Genomic DNA, 18,595 nt, shown 5'->3' with positions numbered 1-18,595 from the left:
TGTTTGAAGCCCACTTCATCATCTTCAAAGGCAATGTGCTATGTCTGCCATTCTGTGACTGAAAGCAGTTTTCAAGCTGGGATGTAGCTTAATTGATGAGTTTGAGTTGGGTTTTTTAATTCCTTTTTGCCCAGAACGACTCTTGAGTCTTATCCACATCCCTATGCTATGATCAGTGAACAAAAAAAGAGGAGGAGACAGCTGATATGCTGTCTAGTAAGAAATTATAATGCCGGTACTATATATAGTGAGACAAAAAGCATACTGCTTTTGTACTCAGAGGTCCCTCTTTTCTTTGTAGAAGATGTTCTGGTTTTGAATCTGATATCCTATCTATTGATCAGTCATTGCAACCTTAATTTGGTACAACTGAACCCCTTCTTAAATATCTTTCATAAAAAAATTCTGAAGAGGAGGAACTATAGATGATTCAAGCCTCATCATGAGATAATTTTGGCTCACCCCTATTTTGAAAACAACACTTGACTGATTTTTGTCATTGTAAAAGCAATTAGATGAGTAAATCTTCTACTAAATACCTGTTGAAGGAAGAATCCTTAAATTCATTCTCATCCATGTTTTACTATGCTGGAGGAAAGAGTTTTGTTTCAAACATTTGTGACATACGATTTTTGCTTTTTTAAACATACTTTTTTCCTACACAGCATTTAGTAAATTCAAATTCATCTACACGACCATGTTAGAATGGTATTCAAGGTGGAAATGGAAATTTAGACTGCCTAAATATTGTTCTGCCAAAGATTTCCTTCAGGCTCTCTGATGAAGAAACTAGAGTTTTCAAGTGGAGATTTAAAGCCAGGAAGCTTACCAACTTTTGTCTTGTTAAGCAGAATTTATTAATTAGATACAAGATTAGTCCCATTAAAATCAGTGACAAAACTCATTCTGCTCACTGTGATATTCAGCACAATATGGAAATAAAAGGTTAAAATTTGTTATTGGCTGCTACTTTTTGAAGTACTTGCTGTAAAAAATGAGTTATGCTCCTACGGCTACAAATTCTAGGTTAAAATAATGATTATTCAGTAGTTGAAAATTTTTAGAATTTACTACTGATTGGGAAGTTAGATAATAACAAGGTGACTAAAGGTTAAGCAACAAGATTTTGAAAGTTTTATGACATATAAAAAAAATTAGAACATCATGTTAAGGCAAATGGTGAGACTGTGTGTATTAGTAGCAGAAAAAAACTGGTGGTGGGAGAAACACTACTGGTGTGTTGAATCCCCTATGAAATTATTCATAGCTGTTTTGATGTTTATGAATGTTCAAACTGTTACTGTGTGCTAAGGGGAAGTGGCACTTTGCATGTACAGTGATGCCTCATAATATCATTGCTACCCAAATTAAATTCATGTTATAGGAACCCTCTGGTGCTCTCAGTACAGAAGAACAACTAAGAGCCTGCTGAAGCAGAGAGTGTGTTTTTATATCTCTCTGATGACAAGCCCTCTGGGCTCCGATAAGAGGAGGTTGAGACAATGGTCATTTGGCCCATAATGATATCTGAGTAGCAATGGCCACAGAGCTTTTTAAATCAGCTATGATGACTAACTGAAAAAAGTTATATCCAGGCTGTGTGCTCTTTATAGGTGGCACAAAGATTAATTTCCCAGATAGCTTTTGAAGGAGGGGCAAATGTTATTTTTGGTTGATAAATGGGATTAGTGTTCTTTGAAAGGCAGTGGTATCAGATAAAATTCTACATCTTTTTTGCTGTGATAGTAATATAATTTCAAAACACATCTTTCCTTTCTCGTACTTATTTCCCCCTAATATTCTATGTTAACATTTTGTTGGATGTGTTATCTAGTCAGCTTGCCCGTTATGCCCCTGAAGAAGTCACATGTATATAGTATTATTTTACATAGGGGAGATTGTTTTTTACTAGCATGTTTTACTCTTCAAAGATTTAAATTCCTTTTGTGAAGCATTTTTTTACTCTTAGAGGAAAAATAAATCAACAGAATTATAAAACATTTGCTACCTTTTCTCAACTGCTTTCACTTCAATATTTTAATCATTCCTCAAATGATTCTTCTCTGCAAAATTATGTCATTATAGAAGACAGTCAGGCCATCTACAAAGATACATTCCAGAGGTCTTATATTGGCCTAATGAAAATTCAAATAGTAGACATGGCTGTTATTTTTTTTTTTAATTTTGCAATCAATAATACAATATTGATCTTTCCCTGAGCTTAACTCCTAGTGTATTAGCAAAATCTAAGGTTACCTCTCTAATGTGCTGCTAACAGAAAAATTATTTTCAATCTACCTGAAATGTTTGTTATTTTCTAATATGGCAATTATTGTTAACTGAATAAGTTCAAGAACAGAATGTATTTATTTTTTTCATGTATTTTCCTGATGTTCTAGAACAGTCTTTTAGGCAGAAAATTAGTACAGCCTTATGAAAATAAAGTTAGGGAATCAAAAAATATTTTGAAAAATAACTTTATTTCACATAAAAGTATATATTCAGAGAGAAGTACAAAACCCCACAACTTCATTTAGAAGTCAGTGAGAGTTCTGACCTACTTAGGCTTATGCAATTTTAACCATTGTACTTCTGTGTCAAACTACATAATATAATTTATTTTTTGATTTGGGTTTGGTCTGCATATGAAATATTATTTGAGACAATTTTTATCATGTATGTGAATCCAAACCAATCTTGTTTTGTTAGTACAGTGGATTAACTTATGTCTCTTAGGACAGGATTTGAAGTAAGAGTCGTGATCTTCCATGAATGTCTTTTGCTAGTAACAGATAAAATAAGCATGACTAATACTCCTGGCCACAAAACTGTATTTCAATAAACCTGTAAAACAAAGACTAGTTAGATGACATGGCCTGTAGGAATGAAATACAGGCAGAAGTGTAAATGAAATACTGATAAAATTAGGCAGATGATGTAGTCCAGACCTCTTCCATTCATGGTACTTTTTCTCTACACAAACTTTCCAGAGTTAAACACAAGTACTTTGTGACCTTCTAAAAGCCTGACATTTGTATTCTTTTTGTTCTAACTCTTTGTAAATGCCTTCAGTTTTCTGTTAATAACTGAAGAAAAAAGAGGTACAAAGAGGACAATAGACAGATACATTGCTATTTTTTGCTACTAATAACCGGCTATTTTGTGTCAGTTATGGGTTAAGCCCAGTACACAGCTATTTATCCATTTCCAGGAAAGTAGGGCATCATCGTGTCTAATGGTTACTTGGGAAGATAAATGTTATAACTCCAAATGTTCCCCCTTCCTCCTTCTTTCCCACAGTTTTACTGCTAAGCATGACGTAATATAGTACGGGGTATCCCTCTGGTCAGCTGTCCTGGCTGCGTCCCCTCCTAACTTCTTGTGCACCCCCAGCCTACTCGGTGGTGGGGCAGCACGAGAAACAGAGACAGCCGTGATGCTGTGCAAGCACTGTTCAGCAATATCTCACACTTTGGTGTGTTATCAACACTTCTGGTCACAAGTCCAAAACGCAGCAGCATACGAACTGCTATGAAGAAAACGTACAGTGTCTGAAAGGAAGGGACAAAGTGAGCAGGTAAAGGATTAATACAAGAAATAGAAAATAGGTTGCTGCAATAGCCTGACCAGAACAGATCTAAAGCTACCAAGCAGCTGTGACTTACCTATAAATGTTTTGGCACAATAAAGCAAGTAATAGACTGGCCACTGGCATGGTGTGTTTTAGCATTCCTTCAGTGGTTATCATGGATAAACATGCAGCTTTGACATTATTGAGGATTGGGCCTATGTATGGTTCTTCCACATATTTCTTCTGCAGTTCTGCAGCACATAAAAGAACAGCACTCAGTGCTCCTTTTTTTTTATGTATGTGTGTCAGTGTTATCTAAACTTGTATAAATAAAAGAAGCCAATGCTATTTCTTTCTATGAGATATGGTTCTTGAGTAAAGTGAAATTTGACCTCTCTGCTTTTTAACATAGATATCACCATTATGGTGATCTGAGCATCAGTGCTGTTTGTTCTTGTCTGCCTATGAAGATGAAGAGCAATTTCATGCCAAGCCTGGGGTCCTCTAAAGAGGGCTAAAGCCAGCTTATACATGCATAATTAACTGTAATTTTAGTATAGCTCCTCAGATTGCCATAATGAAAACCGTATTGGGTTTATTCTTTAAAACATTGATTAGGACAGATTATTCAGTAGCAGAGAGAACCAGGCACAGCTGAGCAACTTTTGGCATGCTCATGGCATCAGGACTGCTGTTCATAACTTTATTTGAGAAGGTGAAAAATGTTATAATGCTGGATTTGATGATGCAGAAGGTGGGAGGGGAGAAAAGAAAGATGCATATCCCTCCAATGATTGATAAATCCTATCTAATCCTTCTAATTTATTTCCCTCCCTTTCAAAAGGCTATGTGAACATACTGTCAACATTTTCCTTTAAATTAATGCAGATAGTTATTTTATTGTATCTTCTGCCTTAAGGATTCTCCCCTTTTTCTTCGCCAGGTTCCTCAAGTCATCATTCTCACAACTTGCTCTATGTAATTTCTGCTCTATTCTCACCTCCAAGGTCCCATACAGTTTGAGTTTGTACAGGGAATTTTGCTTTCAGTAATAAAAACTAAGGTTGTCCCAGTGTATTTCCTTCTTGCCACCCTCCCCCTCCAAAGTTTGTATGTTTTTGAAGTCAGCCTTATGGAAGGACATGAAGCACCACAGGCAATCATAATTTTGTGTTAATGAAGTTATTTGTCAGTGAATTAAAATTCAGAAGTGAAGTTTTCAATTAATTAAATATGAAAAATTACCAAAAAGTGCGATAGACCCTGTTATTTTGATATTAAATTCCTTTTATTTGACACTGCACTTTCAGCTTTCAGTATTATGCAGATTTTCTGCATTAACAATAAAATCTAAAAAGCAAGAATGAATGAAAAGCATGTTCTGATCAGTTAACCATAGAAAACTAAACCCCTGTAGTTTAGTGTTTGTCTACAAATCAAAAGTTATTGACTAAATTTTCAGGTTATGGTCTCATAGTCTCATGTAGCTGGAAATGAAATAATTGCTGCTGTAACTATTTAAATGCATTCCCTATGATCTAATTGCTTTTGCTTTAAATGATTATGCTCGTTCCTCATTTAGCATGCCCAACATATCTACTTAGAATTACATGATCTATTTTGTCCTGGCTTTAGGATAGATTAAAATGTTGTTGCACTCTGAAATGGGAAATTAGGACTAAGAATGTGTAATTTATTTGCAACTCAAGTAAATGCTATTTAGGTTAATGTCCAGCTAATTTGAAATAGGTCTCTGAAGGCACAGACTAGGACCGGTCTATGTTACAAGTGCTGCCTCCTGCTGCCTTTGAGTGTTCCCTATATTTGTGCAAATATTCTGCACTTCAGGGTAGCAGTATATAGCAAATAGCGAGCACGTGCACTGGGTTGTTTATTCCATCCTAGACTGTGCTTTTTTGCAGACTGATATGTATCCAGTTGCTCTGGTTTATTTTCTTCACACCAAATGTATATGCCATGACTGAAGGGATAAAGAATAGTCCTTTATAAGTTGAAGAGTAGGGGGAAAAAATAATGCTTAACAGCTGCTACTGGCTGGCAAAATGGTGTACGTAAATTAATGCATTTTGACTTTTTGTGGGGACAGATGGTAGGTCAAGGCAAACCTAAAGATATTTCCTCACATTATGATTTTGTAAAGCAGCATGGCAGATTGACAGTTTGTACACTGTTCTAATGGGACAAATTTTTTGACTGCTGCGTTGTTGCGTGTTGCTAAAACTGTGTGAATTGTAGCTCAGTGCTGTATCCTGGTGAATCAATGTTTGCAAGTATCTGCAATCATACAGATAGGAATCCTGAGTAACTCTGCCTGTGAAGGATAATAATTTCTGGCATCTTAATCTCCCTTCTCTTAGTACAGATGTCTAAAAATAAAGGCCATAGTTATTTTTGATTTTGTGAAATCCAGCATGCAACTTTTAACTTGGCTGAGCTCTGTGGCTCCATCCAGCCACCTCCTCCCCACAGCTCCCAAGGAAGATAACTTTCCCCACTTGGTTCCATTTCAGTCCCTCTGATGGTGGTCTCCAGCTCTGAGTGGCTGTTGTGTCTTCTATTTTGTCCTTTGCCAGCCTCCTTTTGCTGGTACATAAACAGGTTGCTATTTGCTCTAAGAAACAGCTTGATATGCACTTCTGCAGTGCGTCTGGGAAGCATTACTGTCCAAAGACAGCAGCTGAGGTGCTCTTTGAAACTGAGAAGCCCTAACACCCACCTTGACCGGATTGACTCAGCATATTAATTTGAAATTTCAACCTCACTGCTTATCCCTATGTTGTGTCACTTTTTGGGTCTGGAAATTAGGCTTGAATCATACTTGTCTCTGAAGATATATTTTTAACCAAAGCAGGAGAATAAAGTTTTTTTTAAAAGAAAACTTATATAAAATTCCTGGGAAGAAATGGATTATGTTACTAAGCACTCCCCAAGCCTCTGGTTTTTGATTTTGAGTAAGAAACAAATATGAACAGCAGCTGACTTGCTGATCTCTCTCTTCACTTAAAAGTCAGAGCTCAGGCATTTGTTTAGAGGACCGAGTACTTTTTTTCACTAAAGTGTGTACAGCTCTTCTGACATTCACAGTTAATATTGATACTCTGTAAGTCAGAAAATATTACCAGAGAAAGAATGCATCAAGGCTGATTCTGCTTTGAATGGAGCTAGTGGAAGTTTAACTGTTACTTGTAAAAGGAAGAAGACTAGACAGAAAAAGATTTATTATTCAAATGTGTTTAGTGGTTGTGTATCTGTATGATACAGATTTAGATACAGATTTACTCACACTATTTTAAGTATATTTTAAAAAGACAGTCTCTGTTATTTTCTAGGGCATTGTGTTGTTTTTAGTCTCTCCATAATTAGTTTCTATTTATAGAGCAGATCAAGAGAAGTAGCTTGCAGATGTCAAAAAGATGCATGTTTTCTCACATATAAGTGTTTTCTTGCTTAAACTTTATGCAAATACTTTCTTATTAATGCTTTTTAAAAGACCACAGGAGCTATATAGACTTCAGTTTTTTTCTGTATCATTAATACCAGTCATTTGGTTTTTGCTTTCATTTGTAAGTACTTCAGACTTTGCCATGGAAAGGAGCAATGGGCTATATGCATTTAAATGTACACATAAAGATTAAAAGAATTGCAATCATTATTTTTAGTCACCTACATCACTATAATGGATCTCTAACATGAAAGTTCTATTTTACAAAGTACTATTACCAGCACTTGTTTCCATTTTTCACCTTGGAAAAACATTTAATTTCCAACTTAAGTTCTCATTCTCAAGTATTTTTAAATTCCCTTATATTAAAAACACTCCTTCTGTGTCTCAAGAGGTTAGGTGATTTACTGCTTTTGACTCAATAAAATTCTTACAGGCAGTTATGCTACTGAAATTTTGGTAAAATAACGTGGGATTAAAAAAAGAAGTGATGAGTAGAGTTGCTGTCACCCTAGTCACAAAGTTGTGTGTTTCAGTGCACATTCCTGTGAACTCTATTCGGTATGCTAGTATTCTTGTATATTCTTTTCTGTATAAATTCAGTGTCTGTCAAAAGTCCTTTGTAGCTACAAATAAAATGCAACTATTCCCTTTTAATATGATGCTAATAATGAAGTGGTAAATGCATAAAACCAAGTACTTAAGGCATGAATACTGAGAAACTGATATGTCAAGTGTGAAGCCTTTTATAGAGCAAGAGCAACCGCCGCCTTCTTGACCTTCGAATGACCTCACTTACCACACTGCCTTAAACTTGAGATAATAATGGAAGTATCCTTTGTTTATAGTATCCCATAAAACATGTTTTTATTAGTGGCTCTTGTATTCATGCCACACAAAATTTCTCAAAAAATTAATTTCGGCTTTTATATTGTATCTTCCATCTTGGATTGTAAAGCAGGGAGGGCTTTCTTAGGTGTTCTTTTCCTGCTAAGTGCTTAGATTTAGTGTAAAGCATCAAATCAAAATCCTTAATCATTAACAGGCCAAAGACCTGTTAAAGAATAAAAAAAGTCAGTCAACACGGTTTAATAAAGGCTATACTATCCAATGAAATAATATAATATTGTGCATTTATGATCTTGTAGCTATAAAAATCTAAACCAGTTCATAATATCATACAGTTATGTAGGTACTTACCATTTTAAAAGCAGCATCAAGTGGAATCGGTGGAAAGTCCCCAAGGTGTAATCAATAATTGATTAAAATGATGAGCCTTTATGGTATTATTTTGAAGTGCACAATCTGAAATTAGAGGAAATTTACTGACAGTTGTATATTTTGTTGAAAGAAGGATTGTTCAGACATATATTAACAACAAAATCAATGTCTGTTTCCTTCTACACAGTACAAGGAGAGTGATTTGTTTTGAAAATGTCTTTCAGCTGGGTAACTAGGTAACTTACGCTATGCTACATGAAAGAGTTTGGATTCCATTTTGTGAAGCAGGATTCCAGTGCAGTGAGTGAAGGAAACAGATGGAGTAAGAGGAGGACAGATGGGTACCAAAAAATTACAGCCACTGTTTTCAGTACCTGTGCATTAACTACCATAAATCAATTTATTTTCATTTACTGAAAGAGGAAGATCATAGCTTATGAAGCCAAAGCATTACAGGCCCCAAAACCACTCTATGTTGAAAGCATATATTTGTAGTGATTAATAAGAGTTCTAGATGGGCTACATCTGCGACTAAAATTTTCTGTGGGCAAGAAGGTCACCCCAGTCCAGTCATTTTGTTCTGTCAGGGAGGTTTAAACATCTCTCTTATTCAGTAGGGGGAAGATTAATTTGTTAGTCTGCCATACTGGACAGCTGTAAAGCTTTCCCTGTAGACCAGAAGTGGGCTACTGAAGTGATGCAGTGAGTGCTAGCGGGCTGCTCCACCATGAAGGCTTCAAGCAGCCTGGGAAGGAGCTGAACCTGGAGAGCCCAGAGTAAAGGCTGAGAGTGCAGAAGGCCACTCTTTCTCCTGCAGCAGCCTTGGGTTGCAAGACATGAATGGTGGATTAGAAAATCAAAACATATTTACTATATATATGCCAGCAGTCCTATCTGCTGCATGGCACAGCTGCTCTGTCATATACTTGACCTTGACTTAATTTGATCATCCCTGTGGTTAAATAGGAATTTCAGCTGTCAGCCAAGTAATTTCTTAACACCCCTCACCCCACCAGTAACTGCCAGCTTGTTGCTGATACTGTTGAATTCTTATATGAACACCTGTCCATTAGAAATTGGATGTTGCCCATCCAATTTACATTTATTTTAGAACATCTTGCAATTAATGGACTTTCAGAATTGTAGAATACAAATAGAAATCACCCTTGTATTCAAAATGTTTGAGAAATGAAGAAATATATGTAAGAATATGTAACTGCTCTGATTCTTGTTGAATTTATACCAGGAAGTTTTCTTGCATAGAGGCACTGCATGAATAGCCACTGTTTTTGTGCGACAAAGGCAAAAGTATGAAAAAGTCTGTGACTCAAATATCTTGGAATTGGTATTCTGTCAGATTTTATTCCAGTTCATTTTAAATTTTCCTATGAATAGTTTGAATTTAAAAGTCACAATTTTCTTAAATTTTTCAAAATATTCACTTTATGGGTTAGGCTCACTACTTCTGTAATAAAATATAACTCAAATATTGGGCTTTGTCTTCATATGAAAAAAGATTGGTTAGACTTTATCCCTCAATCTGTTAAATGCAATTTCATAGATTAATGTGGCAAAACCTGATTTTTTTTAACTTTGTTAGCTGATTGTAGATTTCCTTCCCTATATATACCTGATTCATAGTGAGCATCACAGTGTTGGCTATCATGAGTGCTAGAGGCTGGATTACAAGTCCCATTCAAAACTGATCATCTTCTCCCACCTTTAAACATATCTCTGTTAGATTGGGATGTGGCCTACAAATCAGACAAATAGTTCAGAAGCGATGTGGTGCGATAAATAGGAAGGAAGATGGTTTGGCTTGGTTTCATAACTGAAGTGGAAGAGAAGTCCTTGTTTGTTTTCGTTCAATTAGAAAGCAATAGTGATCTGCATCCAGTTTCAGAATGGCTCTATTTATGCAGATGCAAATATACTAGGTTTGGTGGTTTTTTAAATTCAATTTTTTGAGTTGCAGAAACATTACTAAAATTGCCATTATTTATTTTCCACTGGGACTTCTTACAAATTCCGTATCTCCAAAGTCATTGAGCTTCTTCCCCTCCCCAACCAATCACTCCTTTTCCAGTATGAGTTTAGAATAAAATAGCTATGAAATAATGTTTCCTTTAAGCAGGTAGGAGATAAACTATACAGCTTTCTTAAGCCATCTATCTGAAAGAGAGAGTTTAAAATCTTAACCAGGGTCAAAACAGTGAGGAAATTTTTCAGGTTTTCACAGTTTAAAGATAGAAAGAAATTATAACAATCATTTTGAAAGCATAGAATGCGTTTTGAAATTAAACTCAGACAGGTATTTATTATTTACTACTACAATTCTTTTGCAAACAAACAAGCTTGCAACGCGCAAAGTAGGCGCTCTTAAATACTTATTAGAAGTAATGGCCACTAATAAGTCTGCCCTGATAACCCTTCAGCCCATTGAAACCTGGCAGCACATAGTATTAGGAACGTCTTGATATTAGTACAGAAAAGCAGTGTAATTATTTTGATTTGTATAGGTTAGACTCAAAGAGGGGATGGTCCAAGGAAAGGGAAAAGGCCTTGTTGCTGTCAATACTTATCAGCAGTAAGTCTAAGTGATGTGCAACTTCATTTATATATTTGATTCGTATTCAGCCCAGACTGAGATTGCTCTTTCTCAAACTGCTTGATCACTTTGATTCCCTAGAGGAATGCTTTTAGAAAAGAGAGCAATCTTGTACAAGGCTCTTGCTGATCACTAAATTTGGGGCTTCTTGCCCTGATGTGGAGAGAGGAAGAACGTGTATGCACTGCAGAGAAAAGGGCTTTTTGTTAAAAATCTCCTGGCAGTCCTCAGCTATTACACACTGAAGACTGTTACCCAAGGGCTAAGGCTAATCTAAGTTGCAGCAAAGAGGAAATCTCTCTGAAGTGTTCAAAACTCAAGTGCTTGGTCTTGTTTTTAACCACTACAAATGACGGTATGCTAGTTTAAATGCTTTCTTGAGCTGTAAGTCCTGTGGTTTTGGTTCCACTGTTCTGCTTGGAGAGAGAGTCCGTACATATTAGTCTATTGAGGTAATATAAGATGACTGTGAAACAGCTGTGAGGCATACATGTCAAGAGAAAGGTCACAGTCTTCTATACAGGTACAAATGGTAATAAATGCTCAGTATATTTGCTGCTTTTGGAGCATCTGTCAAGAGCTGAGTATCCAGCAAGGTTCCCATATAGGAAATTACTCTTACAAAGGAATTGTTTCTTTCTGTATTTTTGTCAGTCAGCAAATCATTTGCAAATGACTTGAGCTTCATCATTTAAGCTGCAAGTTGAAACAAGTGTATTTTGTTCTCAGTGTATATGCAATATGTATGAATCAGTCTAATGGTTAGTTCAGTTACTAAGATTAACCAAACAGCAGATTCTATTCTGTATATGAAATTAGAATCTTAAGTTTAAGCTATAGGCATAATTATTTCAGAAATGAAAAACCTTACAAATGAGTTACTTCGCTCTGGTTTCACTTCAACAATGTACATTACTACAAATGAGAGAGTGGATTATGAAGACTTTAGTATAACCTGTATAATTGGCAAAAGAATACACCAGGAATATTTTTGGGGCCCTGGGAGTTCAGAATCCCCACCTCAGCTTTGTGTGCCTCAGTCTAGGAGTGACTGGCTACAGGGAGAGCACTGTGTGTGTTACACCCATCTTCCCCACAAGAACCATGCTAGCCAGTAGTCAGAAAACCCTAAAACTTTTACTGGTAGAAAGTAATTACAGAATACTAGGTATTGTAGTAAAAAAAAAAAAAAAGTTGTTATTCTTTCCACCACAGATTAATTGAATGGTAAATAACACTTTCTTTTCACCTTGTCTGTGTCCTTGCACAAAAATGATGCTACTGAATTGTTCTGAATATGTTTTTGCTTAATTTCAAACTCGAATTAGTGATTTGTAAGAACCTTGGCCTCTGCTTTGTTGTTTCACTGTTAAATAGCAGATTAAAAAAGGAAACTTAAAGATCAGTGTAATTGGTCATTGTTAACACCATTTCTGCTTATATCTTTGGGGATTTTCACCTACTATTCTTAGTTACTTATTCCAAAATCTTTAAAAAAATAAAAAGGCCCTGAGCAAGCACTTTTTCTCCTGACACTGATTGTTGTTACTGAAATTGCAACCACTTCTTTTGAGGTGGAAGAAGGAAGTATAAAGGCTTGAGGCAGGTTTTAACATTTTGAAGCCATGACTAAAGACAGTTTAGATCAGCTGGCAAGGGCTTGAGCAAATGTTGGGCCAAGTTGAGGCGAGGCAGTCAGGATGATACAATGAAAAATAAGCATGGACAAACAGGAAAAATACAGCAAGGAGTATGATGAAGAAAAGAGCAAATGAAGGTATAAACATAAATATTTGAGGCAACAGTGATTGTTAGAAATAAAACTTGAAGAAATAGGATACCAAAAAACCAGAAGAGCACATAGCAAGAAAACAGAGAAAGTGTAAGTGTAAAGGGATTGGGACTAAGAAAGAGAAAGGTTTTCTGAATATAACACCTATCTGCCAATCTGTATGATTTCTTTTGTCCCAGACTCTGATTTTATTATTTGCCACACCTCACATATCCTGTTGACTTGCAGGCTTCTTTCCAAAGAAAACCAGCTAGACATCTTCAGGAGAAATTGTGGTAAATTGTGGTAAAATAAATATAAGAGTATGTTTTTAATTGCCATATGAGATGCAGAGGATTTTGGTCCATATATCTATGTGGTAAGAATATGGCAAATCTATTGCTGCTAGGTCTGAGCACTGTGGTAGTGAGCAGCATCTCACTAACTGCCCTGCGAACAGATGCTGGTTTCTTCCATGGTCCCTCCCGACCAGTACATATGTGGCTTTAGTTCTTCTAGCAGTGAGTTTATGTTACTGCATGTGTAACAAACTGTGTATAGAGGTCTGTGAAATGTTTAGACATGAACATGAATATCATCTTCTATAAAGAAAATTGATGCTTTCAGTATATTAGAAGTTCCTTATTTGTCCTTATTAATTTAACTGTTCTTTCCACACTGGTAAATAAGCCTTTTGTTGTTGTTGTGGTGGTTTGTTGTTTTTTTTTTTAATTTCTCACTAGGTAGTCACGTGCTGTGATTAATCAGGAAGCCTTCAGTAAAGCATGCAACGTCAAGCTTTTTGGGGAAGAGGGGAAAGTGGGGGCAGCATCCAAAATGATTTCTAGAACATTGCAGAAGAAATAGGATGGGGAGCCTGGAGATTTTTTTTAGAATTTTTAGCTCTAACAGTTGAGTATTAATAATTTAAAGTGATACAAACAGGAATCAAACCACATTGTTGTCTGTATATGGTTAGTATAGGACCACCTGTGAGTGAGAAAATTTTTAAAATATCCAGTTCTGAATTTCTGATAATACTTTCTTCTGACTCTTGCTAATTAGCGGTATAATACATTATTATGTTTTTCCTTGGATACTTTAAAAATTGTTATATATAAAACTTCCTCAGACAGGTACCAGTATAAAATACTGTGTACTTGCACAAATAAGGTGGTGTTAAGCAGACAAGCTTGTGTAAGGAACCTGATTTTGTAATAATGAATATTCTGCAGAATGGCTGTCATGGTATATCCTTTTACTTAGCAATAGGAGAGGGATGTGTAACTAAATAACTCATTAGAATGATGAAGATCATGTTTAAGACACATTCATTTTCCTCAGCCCTCTTTTTTCCCCCCAGACATCCAGCTCACTAAAGAATTTATCACTGCAGAGGATGATGTCTGATGTATGACTTGTTTCATGCCAGCTATCTTTCACAGACCTTTGTGCTACCTTATTCCCTTGACTGCATCTGAAAGGAAAGGTGTAGGATCATATGTCATTGTATGCCCTTGCATGGGAAAACAGTCATTCCAATGCTTGACTTCTGCCATGCATTAATTAAGTCAGAGTAGTTCAGTAAGCTTCACTACTAATACTTTAAGCAAACAGAAAACAGTTATGACTACTATCATACTTGCTATACTTTAAGCTAAACACTGATGAACTCTTGGTGAAGAATTAGAAACCACTGGCTATGCCCCAAACTTTCATTTTTTAGCATGAAATGTTTTGTTGTTATTTTCTATAGCTGTTTCTATAAACCTAGAATTGAATCTCAAGGGTTGATTTGTTCTGGTGCTATTTCCATTTGGAAATGTCAGATGTTTCAGGACATATTTTATTCCTAGAAGATCTTGAATTGCTGCCCTATCATGCAAATTTTATCCTTGCAAAGCTGAATGGAATTTACCCAGTTCTAATCCTTAAACCTTTTGTGAAATGCCTCTATTAAAATATGGCCTCAGAGTTAGGAGAAAAAGAAATACCTGAAGCTAATCTAAACTAATCTAATAGAGAGTATTGTGCGTGCCTGTCTGTATATGACAAAGTAAGGATGATAACTTCAACTATATCCATTTCTTATGTAATGACTGCTATACATTGTAAGTAGGACATCTGTGTGCTGCCTGAGATTAAGTGGTTTTTTCTTTGGTTAGTAGCAACAGCAGCAGACTTTTGGCCTCTTTGTTAAATAGCTGTTTGTTGCAAAGTTCATGCTATCCTTACTAAACTGAAGCTCTGCTGTGATTAGATTAAATAATGACCAAGGTCCAGTCCTGTAGCCCACAATTATTTATTTTTTTCTTAGTGCTGAAGTCAGTAGAACTTCTCATCACAGGCCAGGGGCTCCGAACTGGATCCTTGTGTTTGTTGAGCACCATAATTCCATGCCAGCTTGACTTGTAATTATGCTCCCTGACGTCTCACTAAGTTTTTATCTGCTTTATAGTGCAGTGACAAAGGCAGAGTATATTTGAAACAGAGGCTTATCATAATATTTTACAGTCTCATTAAAACTTCTGGCCAGTCTAGTCTACAATTTCATCTTTTTTTAATGCATTTCCATTTTCTCTATATTGCTTACACATACTGAATTTAGAGGAGACTTTACTTCCTAAAGCGTCCGTTTTGGTTACAGTCATTTTACAGTTATTTCATCATTATTGCATGAGACTTGTATTGAGTATGTAATTTAGCTTGCTGCTTGCTCTGTGTTCAACCAAAACATGAATTCTCTGCCATTAAAAGAAAAAAAGAAAGCACTTAAACATAAGAAGAAAGGCAGGTAAAAATAACTCCTTGTCCCTTAGGAAAATGCATTTTATTCTTTCTCTCAGCTGGAACCGTTCCCTTTAGAAATATTCTCAACTTGTCTGTTTTCTAGCAAGTTCTTATTCTCTCATATATCCATTATAAAACATCATTATGCTGCTTTGTGAGATTGAATCAAAGACTTTCAAAATTCAAAATCATTTAGAGTTGTAAATAACACTCATCCTCTTATCAAGTAGTAAGTAGTAAACCATTACTGTTTCACAGTGCTGGAAATAAATATAAGCTCTGCTATGTTTTACAAAAAAGAAAGCTCTTAAGTCTTCATTTTTAAAAATTTAAAAAAGTAATTAAAAGTACTTTGGGGAATTTTTGAAGTGTTAGTGTTTGCTGCCAGTCTTTATACATCTCAAATGTATGAAAAGAAATCACTGTTGCTGCTTCTGCGGTACCAGAAATGAAATTCAAATTATGTTTACACAACTAGTAGTTCATTCATTTCATATTAAAGGTGGAAATGCAGTATTTTTGTCAGTAATGAACTGAGAAGGCTTGTTAACTTCAATGCATTGCTACAGTGATTTATCCCATATGAATGGGAATTTGTATGTACAGTACAATACATGTATCCATTATTGTCATACAACCCTTGTGCTCCTTTTACAGAAAAACAAAGTAAACAAGTAACGGGGCTGCAATTAACCTTACAGAAAACTTCACAGATTCATTCCGTTACTTCAACTGCCACAGAATTTATTTCCTTTCTACAGAGATCATAGGTGGTGGCACCCCAAATGGCACTTGCTGGTGGGTAATCACAACTATTACAATGGACTTGCATTTTTGGGTCAGAGTGTGAGAAACTGGTGCTAGCTGAGCATTATTCTAGATCTAGGTCTCAATCAGTCACTTCAGTTGCTTTTGAAACTTGGAATCCTTCCCCCATTCGCTTCCCTTCTAGAATTCAAGTATTAATGAAGTAAGTAAAAAAGTCTTGCATTACCTAGAACAATTAAGTGTGTACAAATATGAAAGATGTGTTCTGAAACAATGTTTCTGGACCCTGATACCTTTATGGTGTATTTTGGGAGCAGAAATTAACTGGTGCTTCTTCTGGACTTCACATGCAGTTCTGTTTGTGTCACATCTTTTCTGTAGTTCGTGGAAGAAGTTGGTCTTTGAGGGGAACTCCACTTAGGAAATAATTTCTGCTTGGGATATCAGGTCTCTTTGGATATGTCTGTGCATGATGTGGCTTTTGCTATTATGTATTTTGTAGTCTTACACCTTTTTATTTTTTTACTGAAGGCTTATCTGCTTATCACTAATTGCTGTCTGAGCACCCTACGTTGTACAGTGACACCCTAGGCCTCATTAGCAAGATGCTTAATATTTCTTCAGAATATTTCATTGCATATTTGTTGCGATGACCAGAGGATAAAGTGGTTTCTATTCCCCAATAATTTGGTTCATTTTAATATTCTTTTGTACCAATTCTGATTTTGCATCTCTACTCCTTGAGCTATCTGCATCAATTTAATTTTTGTGTGACAAAGCACTCTATGCATCTGTGCAGGTCTATAAATAAAAAGCAATAAGCCGACATCTTTCACCTGTATCAAATGTATTTCATTCCCTTTCTTCTGGTATACTTGCTATTAGACTTCTGTCTCTTTATATCTATTGCTTGTCTGTTTTTCCCATGTCCCTTTTCCACTTTTCTGGCAATTGACAGAGTTTTCAGCTGCAGATAAAGCTTAATACACCATTACTCTCTTCACTACGTCTGCCTCTGTGCTGATGGGTTCACACAGGCATTGCAGAAACTTTTTCTACTGTGGCATATAAAATAAACTGTCTACAGCCATGTACATTTGCTTTCATACATACAAAGTACTCCTTATTTAAAGCAATATATCTACATACAAGGAGAAAATTGTGGTCTCCTTAAAATCTGTCTCTGAAATGAAAGCACGACTGAAAACCAGAAAGCAACAATGGGCTGAGATCACTGACAACTCAAAGCTCTCAATGATCTAATCAGGCCACTTATTACATACTGTCTGTGGCAGTATCTAATATATTTTAAGTGTTCATGTTAAACTTGTACATGGAAATTGTCCTATGTTTATCAAAATCAACTGGACATTTGTGTTGTCTTTTTTCAAGGCTCAAATACAGCCAGCCACCTGGCTGTAACAGGTCTCCCAGGACTGAAGACTGGTCTCTTAGCCTGACTGATAGCTGGCATGGGAATGAATCACATTAATTGCTTTAGGACAGTCAGCAAGTTGCTTTTGTTTTTACTCAAGCTGCGTGTTACTGTACCTCATCCTTGCCTTGTGGCTTGTTCATTAGCTGTGCCCTGTAGCCCCCAGTTCCTGCTCTTACTCCTACTTGCAGTACAGCCCCCTGCTGGGTTTTGCTCACTTACCTTTCTTACTGGCAATACTCCTATTTCTCAAGCTCTTGCATTCCATGATTTCTCCAGTTCTTGACTTAGGATCATCTTAACTAGATCCTTCATTGATTATACAAAATGAGAAGTGAGCAGAGACTTTGACAATTTCAGTATGAGGCTAGACTTAACACTTAGGTTACTGTTGTAAAGTGGTCTGTGAGTCTCTGACGCTCCCTGTTAATGTTGCTTATTCATGCAGGCTTTTTTATAATTTTAGGTATTTGGGGCTTTAAAAAATAATCTTTAAGACTGTAACACCTAAAAGTGCAGTTTTAATTTACAACCAAAAGAGATTAAGACTTCCTTGTAAATACTTTTGATTGAAGGACCTGAAAACCTAAGACAAATACCTCATAAAATATTGTGAGATTTTTAATAGAATCACAAATTATGGTAACAATACAGTCTGTTACACCAAACAAGCTACAGGATTTATAAATCCAAGTAAAGAGTTATGGAGAAGTCAGGGAAAGTAATAGATACCTTGGGTGTCAGCGGAAATAGTTGAAGCATTTCAGTTTGATTTTTATTCACATTTAACAAGATATACAAGTAAAGCCGGGTCTCTGGGTTGTTTTAAAATGTAAACGTGTCAACGTTAAAAATACACGGTATCATATGAGAGGATGGAAAAAAAGTCAACACACAAATCCCCAGCAGTGTGGTAAAGCAGCATGTCCGTAAGTGGCAACAATCCAGTCTTTAGGGGTGTTAGATCA

At 36.0% G+C, this 18,595-nt stretch overlaps 1 protein-coding gene across 3 annotated transcripts in view; it reads right to left on the bottom strand.

The window, feature by feature from the left end:
• Positions 1-18,595, bottom strand: part of B3GALT1 (beta-1,3-galactosyltransferase 1) — a 224,527-nt gene that overhangs the window by 57,847 nt on the left and 148,085 nt on the right. For 2 of the 3 annotated variants that reach the window (XM_064451512.1, XM_064451514.1), the window contains one exon: positions 8,235-8,339. The gene's annotated coding sequence lies outside the window, so the exon portion shown is untranslated. Of the gene's footprint in view, positions 1-3,665; positions 3,823-8,234; positions 8,340-18,595 lie in introns of all 3 variants that reach the window. The other variant, XM_064451513.1, reaches the window with a different exon arrangement.

The sequence above is a fragment of the Phalacrocorax carbo genome, chromosome 5 (assembly GCF_963921805.1).
Source record: "Phalacrocorax carbo chromosome 5, bPhaCar2.1, whole genome shotgun sequence".
Lineage (NCBI taxonomy): Eukaryota > Metazoa > Chordata > Aves > Suliformes > Phalacrocoracidae > Phalacrocorax > Phalacrocorax carbo.
The sequence above is the reverse complement of the archived record's forward strand: the minus strand, read 5'-3'. Positions and strand labels throughout refer to the sequence as shown.